Genomic DNA, 16,948 nt, shown 5'->3' with positions numbered 1-16,948 from the left:
TGGGAGCAGAAACAGGCGGCATTTCTTGGATGGCAAAAATCTTTAGAAATTACTATTTGATGGGCTGTCTTTTACAGTGTGTTTATTTTATTTTTAACCACAAAAATATTTGTAATCTCCTAAACACAGGGTTATTTCCACTGCTGTGTGGTAGTTGCCCACCAGATGAGTTCATTCATGTTATTCTACAGTAGCTCCTAGATGCTCTAACCCAAGTCAAAGCTCTGCCAGGTGCTAGGTGCAAGAGTCCAGACCTCAAAGAGCTTGCAGGTCCACCCAGAGGAGACAGATAGAGAGGCACCAAGGCAATAGGGAGCAAGGTGGCTAGACAGTGGACGTTCGGCACAATTAGCTGTCAAGATGGGGAAAGTCTTCTGAAAGCCTGGCCCGTTTCACTCTGGAGCAAACAGATAGCTGACGTTAGCACCATGACGCTGAGAACCGAGCTGTCAAGACGTTCCCAACACCCAAAAATATCACCTCTCCAGAGACTGGGACAAAGAAACAAGCCATGCTTCATGTCAGCACGTCTAGTCCCAGGCTTCTTCTGGCGCTGGGGAGCACAGTAAGGGTGGAAAGTTTCGCAGCTCTGGCCACAGCGTGTGGAGGGGGGGGTGTACATCTGGATGCACTCGGGGCTGGTGCGGTGGCAGCTGTTCTAGGCACAGCTGTCAAACCGAGTAGGTCACCCCTTATCTGGAACCAATTTCTGAGAGATTTTTATGCATAAATTTGAGACCAAAGTCTGCTTGGCACCTTCTTTTCTGGTTTCCCCTTACAGCTGGGCTTCTATTCCTTATACAGGCTCATCCTCAGGAGGCTTAAAAATAGATGCAGAGGCTGCGGCGCTGTAAAAAGAGCCGCGCTGCTCTTCCAAGGGCCTTGCTGAAGGGAGGGAGGGGAAATCTGCTCTCCTTGGAGCAGGGAAGGGCGTGAACGGGAGAAGTCTCTGTGGGAAACCAGTGGGAACAGACGCTGAGCTGTGCTTACCCATGTAAACCCCCTGCCAGCTCGAGCGGTGCTGGCGTTTCTGTGGTATAACAGCTGGGAGAGAGGCACCCAAAAGCAGATACATGGCCAGGCAGATTATGGTCCAGATACAGAAGAGGATCTTAGTTTGTGTGTCCAGACTCAGGTGCGGGTTTATGTCAAAATGTCTGATCTGTAAGATTGCAACTACTGAGATTTCTCACGACACAGACTCCTTAGCACCAAAAAATAGATCGTTTCACACAGTTTTAGACATCTACAGGGCAGATGGCTTCACATGAACTGGTTTCCTGGGCTGCTTCTCTAGCCGGTAGAGAGGAGATGCACTCCGATGTGGTTTTGAACAACCCAGTCACCATCGCGTGAAGCTCATCAGATCCATAGCACCAGCAAGACCCGAGCATCATTTCAGAATCAGCTCTCTAGGTTGTGCTGGTACCCAAGTATCATTTTAGGAGCAGGATCGGCTCTTTGGGCAGTACTTGCACCTCTGGAGAGGTTGTTCTTCCTTCCCAGGAGAAGAAAAGGTCATTGCACACCAGGATGGCCAGGTAGAGAGCGGAAGGTCTTCTGGAGGGGCTGGCCTGGGTTTAAGGTGTTCCTGATAGCTTTCTGCTGCAAAGCAGAGCCCAGCAGTAAGAGAGAACAATACACTGGGGCAGCAGCAATAAACGGTTATGAGCTCTGCCTTCCCACCTGGCTAGAAGAGCTCATTTGATGCTAATCCATATATTTCTCATAAACCAATATTTGAAAACCTTCTGCCCACTCATGTTGCATGTTTTTGTTAGGACACTGTGGTGCATGGAAAGCAGAGTTGTCCCCAACTCCTCTCTTCTCCATCATTGCTTGGTGGGATGCATGGACCGGGGAATTGCTGGACCTGGTCCACTGGAGGACCAAGCATTATATGCCAGCCCAAGGGGTTGGTTTGGGAACGTGTTGGGTGAGTTGCAGAAGAGGGATGGAGCCAGAGAGAGCTGGCGAAGGGGGTAGAGATTTGTGCTGCATTTGTTTCCCGGATATTTTAGTAACTTCCCCAATGCCTGGAGGGATCTGCCTGTTTGTTCTTTCACGTCTTTTATGCACCCACCCATATGCGCACACGGTGCTCACAGTGCTCCCTCCTTCCACTTAAATTAAAACTCATTCAGATGCAGTGCTTACTGTTGAGCTACAGATGAATATATTACATAGAGAGATATATAATATGTGATATATAATATATAATGTGTATGCGTATAATACATATGCATGTTTCCCTACCCAGTGACTGGACTAAGAACATTTAACTCTGTAGGGAACACGTTTGAGGACTTTCACACACTTTAAAACTTCATTGCCCGCAGACTGTGCCACTTTTCACGTTTCTTGCCCTCGTGGTTACAAAGGTACCTTGAAAATGTGAGCCGATGATCGTAAGCAGAGGGTGCAACAGCCCAGAAACAGGATTTTAAGAGGTGTGAACGGACCTGCTCCGCTCCTTAGCACAGGAACCCAGTGAAGGCTGTTCACAGGTTGCTCGTACCCACTTCGTTACTGGTAGCTTGAGCAGAAAACTCCAGCTCGTGCACTTCCCACGAGATCTCAGGTTCTCTCCCACACCTTTTCAAGGGCCAAAATACACACCTTTCCACATCTCCACAATATTCACACGGCATTTCCAATTAAAACCAAGAGTCTGCAGCACATTCCAAAATTATGTGTGAAATATGCTGACTTTAATATCACACCAGCTAATATAGGGGCTGCTGGGCTGATTGCTACCATTCATAATTTACCCGCGACGGGTGCAGAATTGAATTTCCCGTTGAGCATCCCCGAGGACCTCAGTGAGGACATTAGCTCCCACGTTTGAGAGAGAAAGCGGAGCCTCGCTAGCAATGAACATTGTATGTGTGCGAGCATGTGTGCATGTGTAACCCTGTCTGGAGGGAGTCAGAACGGCAGTAGTGGCAAAGGCTCCTGGCAAACTCAACTGTGGATGCCGGAACGAGTCATGAAGCCATTGTAATTCATTAACACAACAATAAAGTGGCCCAATGGAGGACAGTGGAGGCTTCCTTCTCCCAAGAGCATAATTATTTTCATTTTTTCTTCAAGTAATATATCTGAGTAGTGCCAAGGTTAAGTCCGGGCTGCTCCCGTGCTTGTTTTCATCTCGTAGGAGTAGCTTTATATGTCCTGAGGTTGCAGAGACCTGGGTGGCTCAGAGGGGAGGTTTTTCCTATCAGCATCCCAGATTTCACCTCTGCAGGCAAAGTGCAAATCAGCGTTGCAGCAAATGCCGACGGCGGCAGGACCCTGCTCCCACCCCAACCCCATCGGACCCCGGGAGCCCACAGTAGCTCTCCTGCTCTCATCAGCTTGACAAGGTTAACAAGGCAGCATTGACCTCATCATCTTCACTGTGTAATTAATTTGCCGTTTCACTTTACCTGCGGTCAGGCTGCTCTATTTGGGGAAAACCCGGCTTTCTTCAGTTCGTTTGCAAAGCATGGGGGGAGGGGGGGAATGGGGTGCTGGGGGGGTCACCTCGTTACGGGGCTCCCATCAAAGCAGCTGGGGGAGCTCAAGAAAACATTCCCCAACGTCTGTATGGCTCCGCTGAATTTTGGAACATCCCCGCCGTCACACAGGCCAAGGCAAATGCCCCGGGGCCGTCGATATGATGATGATTATTATTATTCTGAGTTAGCGAATGGGATGGAAATTATTAACAGGTTTTAAAAATTCTCAGGATCCCTTTTTTATTATTATTACAAAAAGAGGAGGGGTGGGGAGGGAACAGAATTGAAACCCACCACCTTTCAGATGGCACAGCTTGACCTCAGGGTTTGATTCGCCCCAAACAGCTGGAGAGCAAGACGTGTCAAGGCAGCCTGGTGCGGATGGCAGGGCAATGCCTCATCTCCGAGCTTAATACGTGGATCAAAAACGTGTGTTCCCAGCTAGTATATTTAACTAGAATTTTGACAACATGAGTTCAAGTCCCAGCTCTGACAGTTGCTGGATAAATTGTTTCATGTCCCTGGACTGTGTTTTCCCACAGGGGCAACAAGGCAAGTCGAACAAATAATGAATTTTCCAGTTCACCAGCAATTCTAAAAAACCCACTCTTTAAAATTAATTCTACCAGAAATGAAATGTTTTCTTTCAATCTCAAGACAGGGGTTTTTTTAGTGTTCTTAAAATAACTTGGAGGAAATTTCAAAACAGGGACTTGCTTCACATCAGGACATCAAAATGTTTTGTTCCCAAAAAGTCCTAAACAAAGTAATTCCACATTTTCAAAGGGGCTTCTTTTTCTTTGCTTGTTTTATTTTTAAACTTTTTTTCCCAAATGAGCGGTCTGGTGACACCAAACTCTATTCAGAGAAAGTCTGTGCTTTACCAAATTTTAATTTCTAACCAAAAAAAAAGAAAAATCCAAGCAAATCCCAGTGTTTTGCCTGGCACTGGCTGAGACCTTCCCTCCAGGAGGGCTGGGGGGATTCATCATTCGTGAGCCTGAGCTGCTCCAAGGCCCGCGTCGAAGGAGCCATAAATGAGCTCAAAGAGACGGAGGCTTTTCTGCAAGCTGCCATCTACTCTTTGACCCCTTCACTGAGGATATCCACGTGCTCCCAGTGTGTTTCCAGTGGGAAAACATTGGGAGCCCCTCTCCTCCTGTCCCTCACTCTGTCCCAGACCTTTTCCCACCCTTTCATCTCCCATTTTCCCCTCCTGTTCTGGGGCTTTGCTGAAACCTCCTCATGCATCTCCCACCCTCCCATTTGCCTCCTTGTTCCTACACCCCTCCTTCAACCCAAGGAGGGTTGAAGAAGACAGCAGGTATCTTCTTCAAAAAGAAGATCAAGAAGACAGCATTTGCTTGGGCTCAGCACCACAGCCCAACCCACTGGGGAGTCATTACCCCCATCTCATGAGCGGTACCTCCATGGGCTACCATGCACAGGAGCATGGGGATGGCTGGATCATGCCGCTGAAGTACTTTTCCAGCATGGTCAATACAGCAAGGATGTTTTATCAACTGTAGTGATGGATTATGTACCTGCCACAAGTGGTAATGTGCTGTATATTTGGGGTCAAGTCAAATTTGCTTTGGGAAGTATTTAAGAGCTGTACAGGGTGAGCTGTCTCCCTGTCAGACCCTGTCAGCTGCTGGTGATGAGCAGCTTAGAAGCTGCTGAGCTGGATTTCGGCAGAACACAAGGTAACAGAGATTCCCGGCATCGCACCACGACAGCCAAGCGGCTGTGATCACTCAGGGTATGAAACATTTTAGTGCAGACTTGATGGACACACCACCAACCCAAACGATAAAACACCGCAGGCACGGGGGAGTCAGTAATGGGGAGAACTGGCTCCAGACCACCTCCCTGCCAAAGAGGGGACCAAAACAAGTGGCCTGTGAAGGCTGGTGAGGATCTTGGAGTTACCCTACCTGGCATGACGACACGTTTGCTCCATCCCCTGGATGCAGAGAAACAACGAGGCAAAGGGAAGAAGCCACCAGTGACAACTGCTGGTGCTGCTGTCTCAGGAAAGTTGGAGAAACGGCAAAAACATCTTCAGCACATCACCAAAGCCATGGTTCTTGTGCAATGACATGGCTCCAGGAGCTGGGGCTTGAAACATCACTGCCAAGAGGGTGGGTGGTTTCCACTGCAGGGCCTGGCCCTCTGCCCATCACCTTCTCCTTGAGTTTGGTCACCCATCCTGGTTCCCTCAAACTGACCCAGAGCTGTTCTTTTTGGGCTACAGATGTTGTGAGAGGCTCTGTCTGGAATCTGTTGCTTTAAAAAGAGAAGAGGAAAGGGAAAGGGAAAGGGAAAGGGAAAGGGAAAGGGAAAGGGAAAGGGAAAGGGAAAGAAAGAGAGAAAAGAAAAATTATTTTTGTTGGAAATGAAAACGCACAGAAATGGATCTGTTCTTACTAGACTGTGGAGCAGCTAACAAGAACCAGGCATCCCACCTCTCGAACCATTTGGGACCAGGGACGGTGGAACACTGTGCCAGGCTCTGCTTCTGCCCCAGGTGAGCATCCCAGATGGGCTCTCCCCTCCCTCCTTCTTCTGCTGTCTCCTGTTGTTTCTGCATCTCAGATCGCAGATCTCTCCCTCCCCAGCAAAGCTCAGACATCAGGAGAGGCACAGGCCACCTCCTGCTCCCTCCTGACCCAGTGGGAAGCACCACGAGGTCTTGCCAGGGCTGCAGCCGCAGTCTGCCGCAGCAGGGTCTGTCTTGGGTGGTAGCTGCCTCTTTTTATCTTCCTCCAGCAAATATTTTGCTCATCTTAATAGTAGCTGTTTGCTGCTAAGGAACAAAACCCTTTCCTCCACCAGCCCCACAGCGGTTTCCCTCCCCACTGGTCCCCGTGTAGGAGCCATCGAGATGTGTGTGCATGGCTTTCACATTGATCAAAGCCATGAGTATACATTTTCCTTTCTTCATTAGGGAGTTTTATTGTTACTGTAAAACATGCCAGGAGGTCCTTTCGGAGGTCCGAGTGCTGGCGGTGTTGGCAGGCCATCAGCAGGATCACGGACCTTATTAAGGCGCACAGCGCAGATCTTCATTCATGCATTAACTTGGCATAACATTTATGTAAACCCAGACCTGGCTTCCATTACCCCAAATCCCCAGCCGGAGCAACTGGACTCCTATCGTGGCAATTAGTCTGTTGTCTAAGTTGGCAACTCTCTTCCCATCAAGGTCTGGATGATTTACTGTGCTGGAACGGTCTGGTGAGGAAGTGGAGGGAAGGTCTCGACTGTTTAACTCTGTTGGCAACAAACCTCCCCTTTCCTTGCCCATCCTCACCCCCTTGCCTTGTTCTCACTCTCTTGCTGCCGATACAGACCAGACTTTTCCCTCAGGACTGAGTTCATCCAGATTTCAGGAAGCTCCAAAACCCACCTAAACCTCACCGTTTTTAACGACTCTTTTGCAGAGGGAGACCTTTGCAGGACCTCAGCCCCCACACCATCTTCTGCCTTACACTGAGTTCACTGGGTGGTTTTGGTAGGAAGGTGGGAAGCAAGCAAGAGTTGCAAGAAGTCCACAGTGAGCCCATGTCCTCCTGCTCCACCAGGCTCATGGGACAGGGACAGAAGGACACCCTGTCCTGGATCTGAAGAGCAGATGGTGGGTTGAAACCAGCCACTGAAACAAACTCTTGTGTCCCGCCACTGCCATTTCTCACCCTGGCTCTGGCTTTCTGAAACTCTCCTGTTCACTCAAGCAGCCCAGTGGTGACCTATTCCTCGCTGCGATCTCAGCTCTACAGCCACAATATCCGGTTTTCTCCATCTTGCTGAGCTTCTCCACATTCTGTTTGCATGGGATGGGACAAGCAGCCAGTGTGGGTGCTGCCAGAGAGACACAAACCGGTCAAATGGCAGTAAAAATCGAATTCATCTAGATTTCGGGAAGCCCCAAAACCCACCTAAACCTCAGTACTTTTACTGACCATTTTGCAGAGGGAGACCTTCACAGAACCTCAGCCCCCACACCATCCTCTGCCTTACACCCAAGGCACTTTCCAGGCCAACTCTCCCTTGCCATAGGGTTGTCATGACTCAGAATTAAACCTCACCCCAGGCTAAAACAGGCAATGGAAGGGTCTGGATAATTTTCAAGACTGTTTCACCCTCCTGCTCCAGCGTCTGGGACACTCCCCCAGCCCACCCTCCCTGCAGAGGAAGGATGCTGAGATGGCCACCATCTACCTTCTGCCTCTTTACAACCCACCCTCAGGGTCTTTCCAGGCTTTTCCCACTCCCTCTCCAGGCATCTCCTTCCCCCAGGTCCATCTGCTTGCGATTTCCAGAGGCTGAGTTCTTCCTTTACACTTACACATCCATGTGGGAAAACCACTATATATCTTACCCGCGTGGGCTTCCCCTTGCCATCGAAGTGTTGTAGCATCATTCCATCATTGCTGGGTCCTCAGACATTATCCTAAAAAATGCAGTCAGTCACAGCTTTGGCGAAAGGGAGGTGAACAGAGAAAGTAAAAATATTTTACCAAAAATTGAAACCTTCAAACATTTCCTTTTGTTTCAGAATTTGCCTACAAGCAATTTTTAAAGGGTTTTTTTAAAAGTTTTGCTTTTAACTTTAGCATTTTCAGTCTATTCTTTTTAAAGTTTATAATTGTTTAAATAAGTTAAGTTTAATGAAGTTTAAAATTTAGCAATGTTTTTATTAAGTGGGGGAGGTTTAATTTTTTTTATTTTTCCCGTCAATCTGAAATGCTGGGCAGAGGGATTTGAAAGGGTTTTTTCATTCCTTTTTTCACTTCACTGAGAAAAACATTGAGTTTTCAATTTGGCCAACCTGAAGTGAGGTTTAAAGTTCATATTCTTTGTTTCATGAAGAAAAAAAAATCTCAGTTGTAGTTGGAAAGGCCTATCAAGTGCCATACAAAAAGCAGCAACTACCTCGGCAAGACAGACGTTCGGTCTGACTGATCCTCATTTTTCAGATGGAAAAATAGATGAAAGATTATTAGTTGCAATAGTAGTAATAGTAGTAATAGTAGTAATAGTAATAGTAGTAATAGTAATAGTAATAGTAGTAGTAATAATAATAATAATAAATGTCAGTAGCATGTTTGGTGGGGAGAGTCCTCAATGCTTTGGCTAACACAAGAATAGCTGCAGACAGTTCTTATTTGGTTGCATGTTTTCATTTTGAGTTTCGTTGTTTCTACCACAGAAGATAAGGAGAGAAAATGAGAGTGATGTAAAACCACCAAATGTGACCTTTTCTTATTCTGTTTTAAACCAGAACAGTTTGGTTTTGCTATCAGGAGCTTCCCAAATTCCTAGGAGAAATTCTGAGTGAAATGAGCGTTTTTAAATGTTTTTTTTTTCCCCACACATTTTCAGGGAAAGCATGTGCTTTTTCACCTGTTCCAGTATTTGCTTCCAGTTGCTCAGTCTGCCTGAACATGCTCCCCGTTTCGTGACAGCATGTTCCTCCCAGCAGAGCTGGCTTCTGGGATTAAAAATGCTGCTTGGTTTAAAGACGATCTATCTGCCGTGTTGGAAAAGCAGGAGGAAGGGAGTGCTGCAACCTGGAGTCCCGGCATCCAGCCTATCCCTGGCACCCCATCGTATATTCCCCTTTAGGAATTGATGGGCTTCGAACACTTTTGGTTTGTTTCATCCCTTTTAGCCCACCATTCATAAGTGGCAGGCTGGGATGAAGGATCCATATGCCTACTGACAGCCATGCTCCAGGCAATCTTTTCCAGGTAAGCTAAAAAACACATTCCACCCTGCACAGATTATTGACATTTCAGCCACGGAGTCTGGATACTCCATTATCTCGAGGTGATGAAGAAGCTGATATATCTGTTAAGGGGCTTTCCACGGTTGGGCTGTAGGAGAAAGGAAGACGTGTTTGATAGTCTGATGTTTTTCCATCCTGCAACCCACTAGCAGTTTTTTCTTTGTTTTTATTTCTTCTGCAGCGTTCATTGCACAGCTCACCGTATATAAAAATAAACAGCTAGTTTCAAAAGCCTGTTACTGAAAAGTAGCATTTAATGGTCTCCAGTGCTTCAGCTGGTCTCCTGCACTTTAATAGCAAGCAGACCTCACTGAATTAGGCAGCCTGGCATGTCTCACACACCCGCCAGCATACCAGAAATGGATTTCCTGCTATAGACCTTCTCTAGTCTCTGCTTCTCCTTGGCAGGGTGAGACTGGATAGGACTTGGACCTGAGGGCTTGTAATTTCTGCATGGCCCAATGTGATGCCTGTGGCTCTGCTTGGGTCCACAGAGCAGGAGATCATAAGAGCCTCAAGCTCATCGAAGGGGAATTTTCCCCATGCCATGATGAAGGTAAGGAGAGAATGGACAATTGCCCTCACCAGTGGAGCGCTGAACCATCCAAATCCAGGGTTTAGTTCTTCATGACCTTCACTTGTGATGGATGAAACGAACACTTCACAACGAGTCCTCCATGGCCTTTCAGTCTGGGTGACATAAAGACAGTGGGGCTGGTCCCAGCGCAATCAGTCACAGCCACCTGAACCATCTGCCAGACTGGAAGTGTCTAATAGGTTCTGCTTTGCTGGGAGGAGGTGAGCACATAGTTAAATTTGCTTTTATCCAATCTTCTTGCATGCTTGGAACGAGATTTATAGTGAGAGTGTCCATGTTTAGCAGAATATCTTTCCTTTGGAGACAGCAATGAGCATCCCAGGGACATTGAAAAGAAAACTGACAGCTGGAGCTGCTGAGCAGCTAAAAAGCAGATCCTGTTCCTGGGTGAACTCAGCAGGAGCTGAGGGTTTACAGATCACAGCTGAGCCTCAAGCAGCAATCCCTTTGTGGTGGAAAGCCTGAGGCATGGAGAGATGAAGCATCACGGAGGAGGGTCCAACCCTGAAGGAAGGTCAAGACCCAATACGACCTCAGCTGATGCCTTAGCTGCAATAAAAGCCTGAATTTATCCACAGCTATTTTCTCTCTATTTTACCTCTTATGCCAACATTTTCTTTTAGCTCTTCTCCTTGATTGGAATTTACTCCAGTGTGTTTCGTGGTTGTCAGACAGAGTCCTTTGAGTCTGCTTCTTGCTGGGCTAAACAAGCCCACGTCTTCTAATCTCTTCCTGCAAGGAGTCTCCATTCTCCCAGATCCCTTGCATCTCTTCCCTGCATTTGCTCCAGGTCCTTGGCTGACTTCCTCCCCTCTAGTTTTGCAGGAAGGCTGAAGTTGCCCAGAATGGACTACATCTGGCCCAGGTTTGTGCTAATTCCCGCCATCACTTGGTTGAGATGGGTGGTGGAGGTGGGAAGGAGGGGATTATCCTTTCAAAGTTTCATTCTTTATGAACCCTTTGAGGATTAGTAAAGGTCTCCAACATTACTGTGTGGTTTCCCGTGTTCAAGCCACGAGGAAGATGATACCAGCTGTCTCCATTGCCCATGAGATTTGTGTTTTCTGGTATTTCTTAAAAAAGCTGGTGCTGGGAGTTGAAGGAAATGTCAGAATGGCAGTTCTCATATGAAAATATGTGTATTTTTAGGTTTTTTACTTGCAAAGAAAATCTTGGAATTTCAAATCCCTGATTACTCAGACAGCTAGGAAAGAAAAAAAAAAAGCTGCCTTTATATTATTCTTTCTATTTTCTTTTCTTCACATTGCATAACTTCTAAAAAAGTAATGATCTTGAGAGGCCTGACTCCAGATTGCTCACAGTCCCTGGGGTGACAAAGAAAGGATGGGCGGCAGCATGCTACAGTGAGGAGAGCTCCACCAGAACTGGGCTGGGTGGCATCTTGCTGGACTTCCAGCGCTGAAGAGGTAGACTGCAAAGCCACACGGATGACCTTCCTCTCCCTCTAGAGTCACTGGGCAGCTCCAAGTCCCAGGACAGATCCAGCCCACCACTTTGCGATGCTGTCTTCAGCTGCAGTGACTCATCCTGACAGGTGCCAATTGTTCTCTGTTGACTATAGAGGAAGACAATCAATTCAGGCTTTGTTTTCCAGCCTAAAGCCATCTACATTGCACGCAGATGACTCTTCCCACTGTGTTTTCATTGGCAAATAGCAGCCATAAATCTCTTGCTTGTTCAGGTTTTTTTTTCCCCTTTTCCATATCCACCAAATCCTATTTGTCTTTATTTGTTTCAGACAGAAGTACAACCTTGAGTCTGCTCCAAAGGACAAAAAAAAGGGGATGAAGAGGCTGCTGCCTCCTCCACCGGCTGCTGAGCCGGCCCCAGGCACTCGATCCAGTTTAAGTGCCCCGGCTTCATGCTTTTCATAAACATGGGATTATGCTGTTTCCAGAGAAAAACCACCAAAAGGTCCCATCGTCGGGAGGTAGGAGAACAGATGAATTTCTTTCACACATGTTCTGAGAAAAAGGACCAAGAGGGAGAGGGAGGCCGGCTTTGTGAGAGCTGGGGCTTTCCTAATTTGTGAGGCTGTAATTCTCCACTCCTCCTGTGATGGCAGTCTTTGATGAGGTCTGGACACAAACTGATGGCAAACCACAAGTGAAAAAAGAGGAGAGGATGGAGGAGAGAGGGGGAAAAGATCAAAGAGAGGGGAAAGGCAAAGGTAAGGTAAAGCCTGGCCACACACGGCTTAGGGGAACACTTCTGATGTCATCAACCAACTGGACCTGTGATTTGAAGGTGTCTCTACTGCCGCAGCCCGCTAAGCAACCCAGCTCATCCCTCAGACCAGACTCACCCTCTGTCCACACTCTCAATCTTCAGGCCATTGCTAAAACGTTGCCTGAGGCTGAAAACCACAGCACTGTGGCTGTGGGGAGCTGAAACGTGGAGAACTTCAGTCTCTTCCCCACGGACTGGGTGGACGTGGTTGAGATGAGGACAAGCCTGGTTCATCCTACCCCAGGCACAGTGTGGACCCTTTGTACTATAGCTGTAGCCCAAAGCATGGGCAGAAAGCACATGGTCCTTGAGACTCAGTGGGCAGACATTGCTGAAGACAAGAAGAGAAGATGCCATGATCACCACAGTGAAACAGATGTGGCTGAGACCTTTCTGTGCCTTAAAACCTTGTGGGCATGATGGAAAGAGAGCACAAGGCACCTCTCCTTGTTGTGGTATTGATTCAGTTCAAAGTGTGGGACCTTCATTCATTGATGTCCATGGGTTTTTTGCACAATTCTTTCATGACATGGCATGTAAGCAGCACCCTCCAGGCCTGAGGAACCATTTTCTGTCATCTCTTGCCTCTAATCCAGAATGAGAAGGAGGGTAGAGGAGTGACAAAGGGCGTGTTAAGCCCTGCAGCACAGATCCTCTTGTATAACTTTTTTTGCAATTATTTAGCATTATATTTGTGACCTAGTGAGGAAAGTCCTTGCTCTGCACAGAAACGCTCAGCTCCACTCAGGTCCTGTTCTTAGATTCTGCTTTGTCCTGTGGCTACAAGTTCACACAAGGGTGCAAACGTGCCAACCTGGATCACAGTCACGTTTGCTTTCTTTCCTTGTTGTGTGTCTCAGTCATAGTGTCCTAGAGCCATAGTTTGAGGGGAAAAGAAATTTTCAGCCCATGTTCTCCAGACTTGTTGATGGGATTCACTTGACCACAAATAAACATCTCAGCTGGATCCTATCAGCTCCTAAGGATTGAACACAAAATGACTCCTCCAGGACTGTGAAGCAGGACAAGACACTTTGATATCTTGATCCTGCACCAGCTGAACGCTGCAAATGCTGCAAAGAGGGAATATGGTCCCCACTCCCGATGCTGACCTGAAGGCCAAGGGAGCAGACGGTCTGTCTGCACCCACTGCCTCGGGCGAAAGACAAGGTTTGGGCAGTGCGACAGTCATTCAGTCCTGGCTCAGCAAAGCAGCAGCCACGGCCACCCTTTACTGGGATTATTTTGTCACCTCACAGTCTGGATGATCGTGCGTATGGCCTGAAACTAAAGCCAGACACCTAGCACACAGGTGGGGGGGTGTGAGATGTCAGACTGAGCAGATGCCTGTGGGAAGAGGGACAAGCACCTACACACTCACAGTAAAATGGGCTGGTTGCTAAAAACTGGATGGGGAACAGCTTCCCGCAGACCTGAGAATCAAGGGGACGACGAAGGGACAGAGCACAGAGGAGAGCACAGAGCCTTGGTGGGTTTTCCTAGTGCTGATCGCAGTTACCGACCTCAGTATTACCTTAAATACACGCTTAAATCTCGAGCAAGTAATTCAGCATTGAGAGGGATTAAAACTGGCTCTATTTGCGTTGCAAAACTGCTGCAACCTTCTCCGCAGTGTCTGTCCATTTGAGCTCCTCTGCAGTCGAGCTTTGGATCTGGGGAGAGCTGTGAGACACTGCCTGGGGCGGCAGGTTGCTGTGGCCAGGACGGATGAACAGAAACGTTAAGCGCCAGATCTTGAGGGCACAGGCACAGCTGGTTGTTGGAGGTCCTCCAGAGACGGTGCCAAGGTGGAGCTGGCAGCATGGTAGTACCTGTTTGTAAGGTGTTTCTGGGAGCAGAGAGAAGATATATAACCCATAAAACCTAATACCTATGTGGAGAAAAACAGTCATGGTTGTGCCACTGTCTTACTCCAATCCCCATTCAGAGTATGGCCTGAGAGGAACAGACTATTTTAATTTTATGGTGACAATGACCATTTTTCTGCAGTGTGTATAGCTCCTAGCACCATAGATGCCTGACTCCTGAATGAGCCCCTGGTAAGACCAGCATCTTCAGCATTACTGTTTTTTACTGTTATCATAGCATCAATACCTGTAAAAATTATTTTTAAGTGCCCAGTAGTTATCACCTCAAATAGTTCTGATCTGGAGCTTTCCAGCAGAAAACCTGGTTAAGGTGCGTTTCTGCCTCCTCCCCCTACCAGGGACTTGTGCATGACTCAAAGACCTCGGCAGAAACAGCCTCTCACATCCTGAACCTTAGCCCCGTGGCAGAGTTAAGCCATCCACAGCATGGGAGACGCCTGCTCTCACCCCCGTGCCAATCTCACAGCTTTGCAGTGCTGAGCAAACCATGGACTTCACCAGCAGCGCTGGGGAGCAGCTGGACGTGCAGGCTGTTGTTGTCCCAAGGGCTGCAGGAGGAGAAGCTGGGACACCCACCGTGCAGTGCCAGGGGACCCTGTTCGACATGCCTGGCAGTCGGCACAACTATCCGGCGTTCCCGCTGATGGACGAGGAGCCCTGACACTGCTCCAAGGCAGGGACAGAGCAGCCAAGTGCCAGAGAGCCGAGCAGCCCGGGGTCTGCCTGGAGTCAGCCCAAAGGCCAAGGCAGAGACCGAGTTGCACTCAAAGGTAAAAGAAAGATTCGCGGCGCTGAGCCTGCTCTGCTGCAGGCGTGTTTAAAGCATTGGTTATTTGAGGAGGCTGGGTGGTGAATGGGAAAAGCAGATGGGGCAAAAAAAGCTCATTATCCTTCTGGAAGCTGACGCACGGCAGAGACGAAGTCGCGGTAGTTTCACGCCCCATTGCCTGGGCGTCTCCATCCTCGCTCGGTGCAGAGCAGAGCCCAGAAGGCGCGATGCGCAGGTCACCACAGATCACCCCCCGAGTGCATGATGTTTGGCGTGTCTGGGATGAAGACAGACTGCAGCAACGCAGACGGGGCTGGCAGCTGTCCCGGCAGTGATGGCATGATGCTATCCATGGAGAAGGCTGATAGAAAGCTCAGGCTATCAGTCCAGGAGCTCCAGAGCCAACAGAGCAGCCTTTATACTCATCATAACCCCCTCTGTGCTTGCCTCTACCAGGGAGGACATTCCAGGACCAGTAAACACCCTTCTGTGTCTGGGAGTGATTTAAGGGGTTAGACCTCAAGTTAAGACTGAAATAAGTTGTGTCACTCGAGGCCAGGGCTATCTCCACCTTCCCATCTGAAGATTAATGGACTTTGGGGCCAGGAGGCCACCATGGTCTTCCCTACAGATCATCCTGTCAGGTCAACTCTCCTGGCCTCTGTGCACCAGGCGTGCTCCCGTCCTGTCAGCAGGTAATGAGCAAAACTGATCTCAGATCCCGTCTGCAGGGGTTAAACCAACAAACACAATCGCAAGCGGCTTCGCAAAGCATTTTTATGGCAGCGCCTTGACCTGGTCCCCTCCCCTCATCCCCCTTGCCCCTGCACCACCTCCCTCCCCTGAAACCGCTTCACTGCAAGCCACCCTTCTGGGTGGAAACCTCTCTCTTCTGAGCAAATAAGACCAGGCAATGCATACAAAATTGTTATTACTGAAGGTTCAGCTCTTTTGCTAGGTTTTTCTGAATGTGCCAGCGAACCTGCTGGAGGTTGAGGGAGTTCAGCCCCTATGCGGGGTGGCAGCTTTCCAGCTCCTCGTCTCGCTGCCCTCCGGCTCGCAGGGCTGAGCCCAGGCAGTGTGAAACACAACGGGGTGTTGTCAGGGCATCCCCAAAGGAGCTCACGCACTTCATAACTCCAGCCTTAAATTATACACAACATCAAGTTCGAGGCCAAGGAAGTGTTCAAGCAGCGGAACATTTTGCAATTAACTTTTGCACACACCCATGCACGGGCACGAGCAGCGCAGGCATGCAGGCAAGACCCGTCCCCTCATCTCCTGCTGCCCGCTCCTCCTCAGCAAGGACCATCTCTCTCGTGCCTTCACCGTGGTGACATGGTTGGTCCCCATCTGGGACTTCCCACTGATGTGTGGGGTATGAGAGGCTGCGGTGGGGCTGGGCAGACTGGTGTGGACGATGCCAGCTCAGAGGGCCTGCTCAAACCCCTGCATCTTCCTCAGATGAAGTCTAGGACATTCGGGTCTCCTCATCCCCTGCCTCCCTAGATCCCAGGCACCATCCCAAAACATGATGCAGTGGAGGGGGTCTCCTGCGCCAAAGCAGGCAGCGCCCATCCGCACCCTTCCAGAGCAATGGAAAGGCATTTGGGGATTCAGGCACAAACAGCCCCAATCTCACCAGCAAATCTCTCTGCATAGCTGGAGCGTCTCCTTGGCACAGCCTGTTGGTGCTGAACAGCTCCAAAAAGGTATCTGAGGATTAATCCTCGGGTCACTCTGGATGATGGCTGTGTTGGCTGGACGAGTCCTTCCCTCTAGGAAAGAAACAAATCCAGACCCAAAGGGACTTGCTGCTTTTTCAGCAAAGTCCAGAAATGGGAAGAGGAGCAGAGACAAGCAGGGGAAGGACCTTCACTAGGTCCAAGAGCCGCCGGGGACGAGTCCTGAGAATATCTGGATATTCACATTCCAGCAGCTCAGGCCCATCCTAATGTGCATCCATGTACATGCACGGAGCAGCCGGATGGGGTGAACTCCTTCTGCCTTCCCTGCTGCAGCAGGAGCGTGAAATCTGTGGGATTCTTTTGACTTTCCCATTCCCCAGCCATCCATCTCCTCTCCAGCCACCCCTGGCTTCCAGTGGGCGTATTTTGGGTGTTGAGGTTTATAAATGAAGCGGGCATC

The sequence above is a fragment of the Calonectris borealis genome, chromosome 4 (genome assembly GCF_964195595.1).
Source record: "Calonectris borealis chromosome 4, bCalBor7.hap1.2, whole genome shotgun sequence".
Lineage (NCBI taxonomy): Eukaryota > Metazoa > Chordata > Aves > Procellariiformes > Procellariidae > Calonectris > Calonectris borealis.
Note: the sequence above shows the minus strand (reverse complement) of the source record.